Source organism: Phacochoerus africanus, chromosome X (assembly GCF_016906955.1).
Source record: "Phacochoerus africanus isolate WHEZ1 chromosome X, ROS_Pafr_v1, whole genome shotgun sequence".
NCBI classification, from domain to species: Eukaryota; Metazoa; Chordata; class Mammalia; order Artiodactyla; family Suidae; genus Phacochoerus; species Phacochoerus africanus.
Genome location: NC_062560.1, coordinates 6,083,743 through 6,098,246, shown reverse-complemented (window position 1 = coordinate 6,098,246; position 14,504 = coordinate 6,083,743). Strand labels below are relative to the sequence as shown.

General features: G+C 45.0%; 1 protein-coding gene across 1 annotated transcript in view; it reads right to left on the bottom strand.

Annotated features, from left to right (window-relative positions):
- STS (steroid sulfatase) overlaps positions 1–14,504 on the bottom strand; it is a 207,983-nt gene that overhangs the window by 46,391 nt on the left and 147,088 nt on the right. The window lies entirely within an intron of this gene.

Here is a 14,504-nt window from a genome sequence, read left to right as displayed (position 1 = left end):
TCTGTCAAGAGACCTGATAAAGGATGCTAGAAGAATCAGGCTCACAGATCAGGAGCCTCTTGGAGGAAGGTGCTAGAAGAGAGAGGCCAACTTGTTGCAATCATGAGCTAGCCTTGGTCCTGAAGCTAGAAAGAGGTCCGCTGTTTTTCCTTATTTATTCCTTTTAAAAATTGCGTTGGAGTATAGCAGATTTACAACGTTATATAACGTATTTGGAGTGGATAAGCAATGAGATCCTGCTGTACAGCACAGGGAACTGTATCTAGTCACTTGTGATGGAGCACAATGGAGGATAATATGACAAAAAGAACATGTATATATGTATGTGTATATGTGTGTGAGAGAGACTGGGTCCCTTTGCTGTACAGTAGAAAACTGACAGAACTCTGCAAACCAACTATAATGGAAAAAATAAAAATCATTAAAATAATAAAACAATGTGGTGTCAGTTTCAGGTGCACCGCAGAGGCACTCCGTTGTTCACATACCTAGATCCAGTGTCTTTCAGAGCCTTTTCCTATATAGGTTATTACAGAATATTGGGTGTCTTCCTCACGGACTGGAAAAAATAAAACCATCAACGGTCCTCTTATAGGAACAAATAAATATCTCTATCAATATTTTATGATGACCTTTTTAATACTCACCCTGGATACCCAAGTCTAAAATGGTCTGTCTGAGTGCCAATATTCCTCATACTTTGCTGTTTCTTCTGTACCTGCTTCTCTAAATTTCACATTATGGACTAACAACCCCCCCCATGACAAACCTTCAACATAATAATGATGCCCACATCAACAATGGGAATAGGGTTCCTACGTGTTAAACACTCCCTATGTGCCAAGGACTTGATCCTACCTGTGTAGCTCTTGCTGAACCAAATGAATAAACAGCACTGGCTCCATTGTACAGGTGAGAGCAGCAGTGCTTCAAAGAGAGACATGACCTGCTCAAGGTCACAGAGTAAGGAAGAGCAAGACTCAGGAAGGAAGACATATACCTGACTCCAAAACACTCAGCACAGTTAAGCGGATGAACTCAAGGAGAGTCATGGAAAAGTGAAGAAAAAAAGAGACATGAAGGCAATCAGCTGCTGTCTTCTGCAAATTCCTCTAGGAAGACGAGAACTAGGTATGGAAGACGGATTACATCAGATTGAGTGTGATGTCATCAGTGGTTAAATGCGCATGAAGGGCATGGAGTGGGTGTTGACTGTGCTTTTCTCTCTGCTTTCATTAATGCCCCCAATTGTCCATAAGGGAGGGGAAAAAACAAACCCCATAGAAGCCAGTTGAAGACGAAGGAAGGGCTGAAACACAGACTCTGATGAGGAAGCGATCACCCGCCCTCAAATCAGAAGAAAAGGATGCTCAGACTAGAGGCACAGACTTTATAATTTCCCCAGAGATACAAACATTCAAAGAAGGCTAGTTTAATTTAGTCAGTCAACGCGTGCAGGTACAGTTTGAGGGAGTAAAGGGTCTGATTCTGTTTTTTCTGTTTTGTTTTGTTTTGTGTTCAGCGTCTGAGGCACATGGAAGTTCCTGGGCCAGGAATGGAACCTCTGCCACAGCAGTGACTCGACAACACTGGATCACTAACTTCAAGGCCACTAGGGAACGCCCCTGTTTTTTTTCTTTCCTTTTTATGGTGGCACCTTCAGCACATGGAAGTTCCCAGGCTATGGGCTGAATCAGAGCCCAACTGCTGGCCTACGCCACAGTCACAGCAACACCAGATGTGAGCTGCATCTTCAACCGATGCTGCAACTTGCAGCAACATTGGATCCTTAACCCAGTAAGTGAGCCTAGGGAATCAAACCCACATCCTCATGGACACTATGTCGGGTGCCTAACTTGCTAAGCCACAATGGGAACTCCTCTGACTCTTTTTTTGATGTTTAACTGCTAAGAGCTTTTAAGCCTGACTTCACACTCTGCCTCATCCACTTGTGCCAACGAGCTCTTAAGAAAGCCTAGGGGCTCCCTCTCCCACTGCCCATGGGAGGTTTAAACTAAGCCAGCTCCTACCTGCAGGGGGACACCCACATCCAAGCCCCAAAACCTTCTCTCCATGAAAACTGCATCCATTCTCATGCCATCTTCCTCAAGCCATCTTCAGTCCAGCTTAGGAGCTGCCCTGCTGCTCCCAGAAAGCCTCTTTACATCAGGTACCACCCTTTCCCCATCCTCGTGCTTTGGCTGTGGCATCACTGGTCACAGGGGACCCGCATTCTGGGTGGGGTCCATCTCATCGTGCAGGATAACCACAACAATGGGACATCTCCAAGGACACCAGCTGTCCTTTGCAACAGAAATAACAGCCCAGCATGGCTACGTCCTTTCCAACAGTGAAGTCATGTCCACAAGGAGATAGGCCCTCCGCCTTAGGGGTGGACCCTCACCGACTTGGTCCAGCAAAGGGCTAGAAGGTCACAGTCAACCCTTTATGGAGGTGACACAGATGATTCTGGATGCCAAAGCAAGACTCAAGTCACGTGTCAACCAACGTGTCTCTGCTATTTGATCACAAAAGCCCCAGGTGAGGGCCGTTCAATCTTAGTGTTTTGACACAGATTATAAACCTTCCTGGAAGCCATGCCAAATACATAAATGTCACACTCAGGATCGAGGAACAAGACGCATGGGGCCACTTTAGCGATGTTTCTCTAAGGATAAATCATCAGCGGGCAGACGTTCATTGCAGCGACGTGCAGTTGAGCTAAGCAAACCACCTGTGCCCTCTGGCTTGTGGTAATTTGACTCTGGTGCTAATTTAAGGCTTGTCACTTTGGAAATGGTAATTAGTATAATGAGCTGACATAGGAAGAAGCAATAAGGCAAGATAACCCCCACTTATACTTGGAATGAAAAATGCCCCTTTTGGTACATATAACCATTTCTAAGGAAAATAACACAGATTAGGCAGGGAAAGGAGGATTGAGGGGGGTTTACTTTCTTGTGTGGTAACTGGTGATTTGTAAAAGGGCGCACAACCATGCCCCTCAATTTCAAATGCAATTCACTTTTCATAGATATCTTAGTTTGAGGAAAATGCTGTGAAGAAATGCCTTTTTAAATATATGTGGCTTCTTAGAGTTCCCATTGTGGCTCAGCAGACATGAGGACAACTAGGAGCCATGAAGATGCAGGTTCGATCCCTGACCTTGCTCAGGACCTGGTGTTGCCATGAGCTGTGGTGTAGGTCGCAGATGCAGCAAACATCTCAGATTGCTATGGCTGTGGCATAGGCCAGCGGCTGCAGCTCTAATGTGACCCCTAGACCGGGAACCTCCATATGTAGCACCTGTGGACCTAAAATAAATAAATATATAGGAAGTTCCCTTTGTGTCTCAGTGGTCAATGAACCCGACTAGGATCCATGAGGACGTGGGTTTGAGCCCTGGCCTCGCTCAGTGGGTTAAGCATCCGGCGTTGCCATGAGCTGTGGTGTAGGTCACAGACGTGGCTCGGATCTGGTGTTGCTGTGGCTGTGGGGCAGGCTGGCAGCTACAGCTCCAATTAGACCCTAGCCTGGGAACCTCCATAGGCCATGGGAGCAGCCCTAGAAAAGGCAAAAAAAAAAAAAAAGAAAAGAAAAAGAAAAAAAAGGATCTGGCATTGCCACGAGCTGTAGTGTAGGTTGCAGATATGGCTTGGATCCTGCGTGCTGTGGCTGTGGTGTAGACCTGAAGGTGCAGCTCTGATTCAACTCGCTAGGCTGGGAACCTCCATATGCCCTGGGTGCGGCCATAAAAAGAAAAACAAAGAAAGAAAGAAAAAGAAGTAATCTATGTTGCTTCCCTGATAACTTCAGGTATGGGCACAATGCCTTGTATACGAATATTAATTAATTAATTAATTGTGCTTTTCAGGGCCACACCCACAGCATGTGGAAGTTCCTGGTCTAGGGGTCCAACTGGAGCTACAGCTGCCAGCCTACACCACAGCTGCAGCAACGCCAGACCTGAGCTGTGTCTGTGACCCACACTGCAGCTCATGGCAACACTGGATCCTTAACCCACTGAGCAAGGCCAGGGATCAAACCTGCCTCCTCAGGGATCCCAGTTAGATTTGTTTCCGCTAAACCATGATGGCAACTCCAAAAACACTCTGCTAATTTTTTTTTTCCCCAATACATTATTTCTTTTCTACTGGACAGCATGGTGACCCAGTCACATGTACATGTATACATTCTTTTTTCTCACATGATCATGCTCCATCACAAGTGACTAGACATAGTTCCCAGTGCTATTCAGCATTCCTGATTATTAGAGAAATGCAAATCAAAACTACTATGAGGTACCACCTCACAGCCATCAGAACGGCCATCATGAATAAGTCTACAAATAACAAATGCTGGAGAGGGTGCGGAGAAAAGGGAACCCTCCTACACTGTTGGGGGGGATGTAAGCTGGTACAACCACTATGGAGATCAGTATGGAGGTACCTTACAAAACTATACATAGATCTACCATATGACCCAGCAATCCCACTCTTGGGCATATATCTGGACAAAACTTTCCTTGAAAGAGATACATGCAGTCTACTAATGTTTAAAGAATGCCCTTCAAAGGCATGGTCGGCTCCTATACCTCCTCACCCAAGCATCCAACACTTGTTCACGAAACACATAATGTACAAGAGCCGCAGACTGGGGCGCCCACAGGGCCAGGGATGGCAATTGTTCCCAAGGCCCCCTGGTTCCTGTTGCCTCTGCTCAAGCTAATGACATCCCTGAGTCACAGCCACTGCCCCTCCCCCCGCCCCGCCCCACTCCAGGCCATTTTCATCCCCAGATCAGCCTGCAGCTGCACATAAACACAGATTCCTTTCACTACAATGTACACTGCACCTTTCTCTACCTTCAAACTCCTCCCTAGATAGTCCCTCCAAATCCCAATATCTCAAACGCCCACAGTGAGACGTCTTCTCTGCCCCTGTCAATTTTTCCCATTCCCATAGGGCGGTGACTTGATCATTTTCATCAAAGGCGCCCCGTACTTCTGGGCTGGGATGTATACAAGAATCTCTAGCAGGTCCACAGGGTGGAGCATTTGGCTACATTGGAGGAGAAAGTGTCAGATTTCTGATTTCCTTTTAGCTCTTTTTTTTTTTTTGTCTTTTTAGGGCTGCACCTGCAGCATATGGAGGTTCCCAGGCTAGGGGTCAAATCAGAGCCGTAGCCACCAGCCCACCCCACAGCCACAGCAACACCAGATCCAAGCCGCGTCTGTGACCTACACCACAGCTCACGGCAACGCCGGATCCTTAACCCATTGATGGAGGCTAGGGATTGAACCTGCATCCTCACGGATACTAGTCAAATTCATTTCCACTGAGCCACGACAGGAATTCCACCTTTTAGTCCTTTTTCACCTGAAAGAAGCACTCCTATATCTCATACAATTTGGGTCTTACGGCAGAATCTCATTTGGAAAGCCCAGAGCCCATTAAATTTTTCATAAGGATGTTCCTATAAAGGTCTAACCTATTTCTCTCCTAAAAACTCTGAACGGAAATCTCCCACAGGAACAAACACTGCCATGTTATGTTTGATTTCAGACCCATACACCGTAAGTCAGAGGTCCACAAATATTATCTTTCGGGAAGCTTCTCACGGTATAATGACACCAATTTATATCAGATGATAGTTTTGAAATACCGGTGGTGGGCTGCAGGATAGCTTATAAATGAAATGTTTTATTTCCAAAGCTATCTCACATTGTTCCCGGAATGAAACAAATACAGCAAACAAGCCATTTCAAGAGCACTTTGTTATTTAACCAGAGACAAAAGTGCGTGTATTGGAAAAAAAATGAGAACTTGCTGACCAGGGTTCCATCATCCTAGAGGCAAAAAAAAATGTGGAGATGTGAAAATTCAGGCCCTTCCTCCTTAAGGTGTGACTGGAGCTTGCCGAGGAAGCCTGGGTTCTGCAGCATTCATGCTTTTCCATTGATTCGGAGCACAAGCAAGCATCAGGCCACTGTTTGGTGAGGGTGGTGGCTTCTGGTTCCTGCTAGATGCCAACCTGGTTTGGGTCCTGGGTCCCCATTTTTCTCAGTATGGTTCTTTGCCTCTAAGACATAGATGATCACATATAACAAGGGAGGGTTGCCAGAACAGGTAACAGAGAATTGCATCTAAACCCTTAGCCCAGGACTGAGAGAGCTCAATGCAGCCTAGCTCCTACAATGGAGTTAAGAAATCTGAGTGGAAAAATTAGCCTGCCTAAAATCAAAACTAGCATGAGGTACCACCTCACAGCAGGCAGAATGGCCGTCATCAAAAAGTCTATAAATAACAGGAGTTCCCGTCATGGCTCAGCAGTTAACGAACCCGACTAGCATCCATAAGGTCATGGGTTCAATCCCTTGCCTGGCTCAATGGGTTAAGGATCCGGTGTTGCTGTGAGCTGTGGTGTAGGTTGCAGATGTGGCTCAGATCCAGCATTGCTGTGGCTGTGGCACAGGCTGGCGGCTTCAGCTCTGATTGGACTCCTGGCCTGGGAACTTCCACATGCCATGGAAGAGGCCCTAAAAAAAAAAAAAAAGTCTACAAATAACAAACGCTGAAGAGGGTGTGGAGAAAACAGAACCCAGCTTCATTGTTGTAGGAATGTAAGCTGGTGCAGCCACTAAGGAGAAGAGTATGGAGGTTCCTTAAAAAACCAAAAATAGAACTACCATATAATCTGGCAATCCCACTCCTGAGTATGCATCTGGAGGAAATTCTAATTTGAAAAGATCCATGCACCCCTATGTTCATAGCAGCACTATTCACAATAGCTAAGATATGGAAGCTACCTAAATGTCCATTGTCACAGGAATGGATAAATAAGATGTGGTACCTATACACAGTAGAATACTACTCAGCCATAAAAAGAACAAAATCATGTCATTTTTAACATCATGGATGCAACTAGAGAGTCTCATACTAGTGAAGTAAGCCAGGCAAAGACAAATATTTGCTATCACTTACATGTGAAATACAATGAAATGATACAAATGAACTTATTTACAAAACAGAAACAGACCCAGAGGCATAGAGAGCAAATTTATGGTTACCAAAGGGGAAAGGGGGAAGAGATAAATTAGGTGTTTGGGATTAAGAGACACAGATTACTACATATACAATAGATAGGGAATTCCCAGGTGCCCTAGTCATTGAGGATTTGGCATTATCACTGCCATGGCGCAGGTTCAATCCCTGGCCCAGGAACTTCTGCGTGCATGGATGCATCCAAAAAAAAAAAAAAAGATAACCAATGAGAGCCTACTGTAGAGCACAGGGAACCATACTCAGTATCTCATGATAATCTATAATGGAAAACAATCAGAATACATATACACTGAATCACTATGCTGTATACCTGAAATATTATAAATCAATGATACTTCAATAAAAACCTTTTAAGAAATAGCAGCATGCCTAATGTAAGCCTTACTATTTCAGCAGTTTGGCTCTTTTCTTTTACCAGGTAGGTCAACTCAGACACACTGTGGAAGCAAAATGCATCACCATTTACCCTTTCAGAACCATCAAGCTCCTTAAGGAAAAGTCTTTTGAAGCAGCCCCCTGCCATGAATAATTAAGGAAGAATTTCCACCTGCTCAGTGTAATTCCAGGGAATCCAGGAAACCCTAAGAAATTTCCCTAAAACTGTCTCAGTCAGTCCTTCTTGCAATCAACAGCTGAACAGTGGAGCTCTAATACTCCCTTGGAAGCTAGGATTTAAAGATAAATGGGAGGGTCTTATTGTGGTGACCACTCTCCATGGGGCATGTTCTCCTGTTTGAGGTACTGAGTGAGATAGAGAAATTCTGCTGTCATTGGCCCCAGAAAGCAATCCTTTGTTAGCTTATGTGGGATTAGAAACACAAACCACATGCCACACATTAGGAAATATCCTTCAATATCCACAAAGATTTAGGTCTCTGGTTGGAAGCCATGTTCCTGAACACAAGTAAACTTGACTTTATACTTCTTCCCCAAATGAAGGATCCAGATTTCCAAAATGCCAGTCCTGATCTTCTCCATTACATGGAGCTCAAGGGATACCACACATGGTTTATATGAAGATTATGAGTTACCTACAGCATAAAACCAAGTTCAGAAGTTTATACACAATGGGAAAAAAATAGTATATGACCAACAATAAAAGTCCCAAGATTGGATTATTTACCTGCATTCCATAAGCTGGTCAAGACACAGAAATGATATGCTGGATTTTGGGGAAAGAGGTGTCAGGGGTGTTTGTTATATCTTTTCTTTTTTATGGCCACACCCATGGCATATGGAAGTTCCCAGGCTAGGGGTTGAATCGGACTGCAGCTGCCAGCCTACACCACAGCTCACAGCAACACCAGATCCTTAACCCACTGAGACAGGCCAGGGGCCAAACCCACATCCTCAGGCATACTAGTAGGGTTCGTTAACTGCTGAGCCATGATGGGAACACCCATAGATCACCGTTTCACTCACTTTGTCATCTCCTAAGCAAACCCACGAAAAACTTCACTCCAAAGATGTTTAGAAGATATCCCTAATCATTTTTCCAGAGAGCTACAGAAAACTAGGTAAGACTGGTCAGGAGGAAATGATTAGGTGACTGTATGCATCAGTAGAGGCATATTTTCATTCTTTTGTGTGACTGAAAAAAATCACTGAGGTCTTGTATGTGGACTATAGGTCTCCATCTCTTCATGCTATGAATCAGAGTCCTTCAAATTTTGACAAGCTTAATCGTCACCTTAGGAACAAACATAAAATGAAGATTCTTCTTTTTTTAAAATGATTTGATCAACCTTTGTTGCGTCTTTTTTTTTTTTTTGGTCTTTTTGCCTGTTCTGGGGCCGCACCTGTGGCATATGGAGGTCCCCAGGCTAGGGATGGAATCAGAGCTATAGCCGTCAGCCTACACCACAGCCACAGCAACGTGGGATCCGAGCCACATCTGCGACCTACACCTCACGACTACGCCGGATCCTTAACACACTGAGCAAGGCCAGGGATCGAACCCGCAACCTCATGGTTCCTAGTCGGATTCGTTAACCACTGAGCCACGATGGGAATCCGTATTCTTTTTTTTTTTTAAGTTGAACTATAGTTAATTTACAACGCTGTGTTAGTTTCAGGTGTACAGAAAGGATTCAGTTATATATATTCACGTATGTATATATACACACACACATATTCTCTTTCTGATTCTTTGCCATTGCATTTATTACAAGAGACTGAATATTCTTCCCTCTGCTCTACAGTAGGACTTTGCTGTTTATCTTATTTTTTTTAATTTGTCTTTTTAGGGCCACACCCACAGCATATGGAGGTTCCCAGGCTAGGGGTCCAACTGGAGCTGTGGCCACTGGCCTATGCCACAGCCACAGCCACGCTGGATCCAAGCCGTGTCTGTGAACTACACCACAGCTCACGGCTACACAGGATCCTTAACCTACTGATGGATGCCAGGGATCGAAGCTGTGTTCTCATGGATCCTAGTCAGATCCATTTCCACTGAGCCAGGACAGGAACTCCATGGTTTAACCTATTTTAATGTATATGTACGTGTTAGTGTATATATTAATCCGAAACTCCTAATGTATCTACCCTCCCCAACCAAAAATGAAAATTCCGATTTAGTAAATCTGGAGTCATGTCTGAGAACCTGAATCTATAAAAAGCTCCTAAATGATGCCTATCTGAGGACCATGCTTTTAGATGTTTCCCGGCGACTACATGTTTCATCTATGTTGACCTATAACAAAAGATGGTTGGCCTTTTCCAGTTTCCAGAACCACGCCAGGAATGAGATGTGAGCAGAGGTGCAGGTGACTTTACACCTAACTTTCATACAAGGTCAAGGACCAGAATAAACATATCATGAGGATCCCTAGAGAACTAAGAAACATGAAACTGCAAGATGGGGATGCTGCCTGTCTAGGGTTGACCCTTTCCTGCCTTGGCTTCACATCCTCCTGGCATTCGCTCCTAAGCTCAGGCTGTTTCCAGGACCCGTGTCCTTCTTTGTGTTGTATGAGGTCCTCCATCAGGACCACAGCTGTAATGTGTGATTTTACTCCCACAGCGGCATCTGCTCTCAGCATTGGGGATGCTCTCCCGCGTCTGCTCCACCCTCTTCTCGCATTAACAGTGACTTGTGTCTCTTCTTTTCCAGGATGTGGCATTGGCTGGAAATCATGTGCATAACTCCAGTTCATGCTCATTCTCGCTGACCACACCAGGGCTCTCCTGTGGACACACAGCACTGTCCCTGTGTCTATCCAGTGGCACTGCACACACGTGTCTGGGACCACACCACAGACTTCGTGCCTGTGAGTCGGAAGAAGGCTCTGTGGTCAGTGTCTGTGGTTGGCACTTCCCCAGGGTCGAAAGCATCACCACGGGCTGGCTGATCTGAGCAGTAGGCAGTCAGGTCAGCAGGTAATTTTTTGAAAAGGCAGCACGAGGCGTGAACAGAGGTCTCCTTGCTCTTGATCTAGGTCTGCCACGGTATTCGCTGGACTTCACTGTCCTGCAGAAAAGAAAGCTTGCAGCTTGTCTGCTCTCTGGAAAGGCTGCCACTTGAACTTGCCAGAGGGAAGGCACCCAGGCTCTGTGATGCAGAATGATGCTGCCTGTGTGCCTGTGGAGTCGTGTCTCTGATGGAAGCCAAAGCAAAGCTCTGGAACCTGACCGGCCAGAACTTGTCCAGCAGTGGGAGGGATGAGCTGGAAATTCATCTGAGTTGGGCTGTGAGCAGAGACTGTCCAGAGGCAAAGGATAACAACTGATCAAGGAAACTAAGCCCTTCAGAATGCTCTTCCTCATGATGCTGCTCCATACCACCGATCACTCATTTGTATCTGGTCCTGCAGGAAGCACGTGGAAGTCCCCAGGCCAGGGATCTAACCCAGGCCACAGGGAACTTCCATACCGATTTTTTAATTTTAGGACTAGATTTTTTTTTTTATAGGATTTGTATAAAGCTGAAGATACAAAGTTGAAAATTAAACCTCACTGGTTATTAGAGCAATGCACATCAAAACTACTATGAGGTACCACCTCACACCAGTCAGAATGGCCCTCATGAATAAGTCCACAAATAACAAATGCTGGAGGGGGTGTGGAGAAAAGGGAACCCTCCTGCACAGTTGGTGGGAATGTAAACTGGCACAATCACTATGGAAAACAGTATGGAGGCACCTCAGAAAACTAAATACACAGCTACGATATGACCGAGAAATCCCACTCTTGGGCATATATCCAGATAGAACTTTCCTTGAAAAAAACACATGCACCTGCATGTTCATTGCAGCTCTATTCACAATAGCCAAGACATGGAAACAACCCAAACGTCCATCGAGAGATGATTGGATTAGGAAGATGTGGTATATATACACAATGGATGACTACTCAGCCATAAAAAAGAACAAAATAATGCCATGTGCAGCAACATGAGTGGAGCTAGAGACTCTCATATGAAGTAAGTCAGAAAGAGAAAGACAGATACCATAGGATATCACTTATATCTGGAATCTAATATAGGGCACAAATGAATCTTTCCACAGAAAAAAAACTCATGGACTTGGACAACAGACTTGTGGTTGCCAAGGGGGAGGGGAAGGCATGGGGATGGACTGGGGTTGAGGTGAATAGATGCCAACTATTGCCTTTGGAATGGACAAGCAAAATGAGATCCTGCTGTTTAGCACTAGTCACTTGTGAGGGAGCATGATGGAGGATCATGCGAGAAAAAGAACGCATACATGTATGTGTGACTGGGCCACGTTGCTGTACAGTAGAAAATGGACAGAACACCGTCAATCAATGATAACGGAAGAAATTAAAATCATTTTTGACAAATGGAAAATTATGCTCCCTTGTCAGACACACTGTACATGAATCAGAGTCAAGGCACCCTTGCCGCTCCAGGGAAGACCTGGACACGGTGACGAACATGTCCCCAAGCTCCTCTCACATATTTGGCTCCAAAGCCATGTGACCTCCAGTTTGCCCGCCTGCAACTCCCCTGCCAGGTCTCTACCTCTGGGGTGCTGTGTCCATGTCGACGTCTACAGGCAGAGCTCAAGCTCTGAGAAGCAGGTCGGCTCTTTCCCCCCACGATGCTGAACACGAGAGCGATGGGCAGAAGAGCGCTTCTGCAGAGTGTGAAGTCCCAAGGGGACACCTCAAGTCTAAGGGGAAATAGTAATAATAATACACAAACCCACTAGATGGTCCAAATCATGTCTCCTCTTCCGTCACTGACTTTTGTCTCAACCATGATCTCTCTACTCAATGGAATTGGGTCATTTGCACATCTTAAGCCAAGATGCTTTACCCATCCGTGAAAGGGAGATTGATACAGGAATAGTAATAATAATGTAAGAATAATAATAGCTAGCGTTTATTGAGCACTTCTGGCATGCCAGGGACTCTGCTGACTACTCTAAAAACATGACTTCATCTCCTCCGCGTGGGTAAGCCGACTCACTTGAGCAGGTCCAATCCATCAACAGAGGGGGATCATTGCATTTGACTCTCTGATGAGCCCTAACTGGGTCATGACCCTAGCACAACAGGTATTCAAATGTATTCCTTGCTTCTAATTCTGACCTCATCTTCCAAATATATATGGGTTCTCGGTGGAATGTTATTTGAACGCTGCTTTCACCCCATCTCCTGAATTCTAATATATCTTTTCTTGCGATGCCTAGAAATATTTACCTAGCAAGTTAAATGTGCTCATTGGGAGGGGTTGAAGGTAGAGAAAGTATTATCCAAATCAACCCATGCAATACCCATCTACATCCTACTGTTCCTTGCATGTGCTATTTCTTTCTTTCGCTTTGATTTTTTTTAAGGCTGCACCTGTGGCATATGTACACTTGTGGGCCAGGGATTGAATCCGAGCCGCAGCTGCATACAGCAACCCTGGATCCTCTAACTCACTTTGCTCGGGATTGAACCTGTGCCTCTGCAGTCAGATTCGTAACCCACTGCGCCATAGTGGGAACTCCCGCTGTTTCATTTTGAACACAGGCTATTTTACAGTATAGGAGGCACCCCCAGAACAGAGCAATGACTGGAATCCTAGGATATAGAGGCTGGACGAAAACCATTAACAGATTGCTGGTCCAGAGAGTCTGGTCTTACAGACAATCTATCTATTATCTCAAGGAAGGGAACACACCATCATTATTTTTCAAGCTACTGAGAACCAGAGTAGCCTAGCAGTGACTGGACAAGCTAACACAAGTCACTTCACCTCCCTGACATATCACCTTCTTGCCGGCAAACTGGAGATGATAAAAAAAAAAAATAACCTCCTAGAACAGTTGAGGGCAGTCAGCTAAGTAATCCATGTGAGATATTAAAGACATGAAGAGAAAAGCCCCAAAGCTTTTACATTTTTGCTGTTAGTCAATAGATGTTCATTCTTATTGGTGTGATGGTTGTTGCACAATTGTATTAATCCTGTTGGAATTAATTGGGCAACTGGATTCTTGGATAATTTATGGTGCTAACTTCATTATGGAAATGATTTATGAAAGAGTGTTAAGAATTCCCGTCGTGACACAGTGGTTAACAAATCTGACTAGGAAGCATGAGGTTGCGGGTTCGATCCCTGGTCTTGCTCAGTGGGTTAAGGATCTGATGTTGCCGTGAGCTGTGGTGTAGGCTGTAGACACGGCTCAGATCTGGAGTTGCTGTGGCTGTGGTGTAGGCCGGCAGCTACAGCTCTAATTTGACCCCTAGCCTGGGAACCTCCTTGTGCTGCAGGAGTGGCCTAAGAAATGGCAAAAAGACCAAAAAAAAAAGTGTTAAAAAACTATTCCTTTTCATTGGAGGTGTAAATTCAAGGTAAAATACGATCCATTGCTGGTCCAAGAACGTGAAATTAAGCTTCGGGCTTTGGAAAAAGTGTCAGGGGGGTCACAGGGCTTGTGGACCCCAGAGCTTAATGATTTATGAGATTAATTAATTTAGAGACTGGAAATCAATATTCTATACAATGGAATTTCCAACTAAATCTCACAGCCAAAATTTGGATCACCAGACATGCATCGGTCCAGCTCCAACGACCTCGTCCCATTCTACCTGCCTGATTCTGTCATGTTTGCATCTGCAGGCTGAGGTTGCAAAAAACCTCTTTCTGCAGAAAACTGACTCTTTCTGTCCTAACTACAGACTTCCTGGAAACTCCCACAGAAAGGGAAGAGAACTTGGAGACATATATTATAAACATTTCCTTTATTCTGGCTGGCTGGCCGCTGGACTTTCTGATACTCTGATTTGCCTCTGGCTTTCCAGATGTGCATACCTGATGCAAGACTAGGCTCGTGGAGGAAAAACTGCCCTTGAGAATATAAAGATTCACTGGCAAGAGCAAAGCATTTCAAGGGGTCACCCCTGTTTCCAAGTGAACAGAAAGGCCCTGTCTTTGCTGTCCTCTCCTCGGCTTAACTGCAAAGCAGCATCAAGCAAAACCCCACAGCC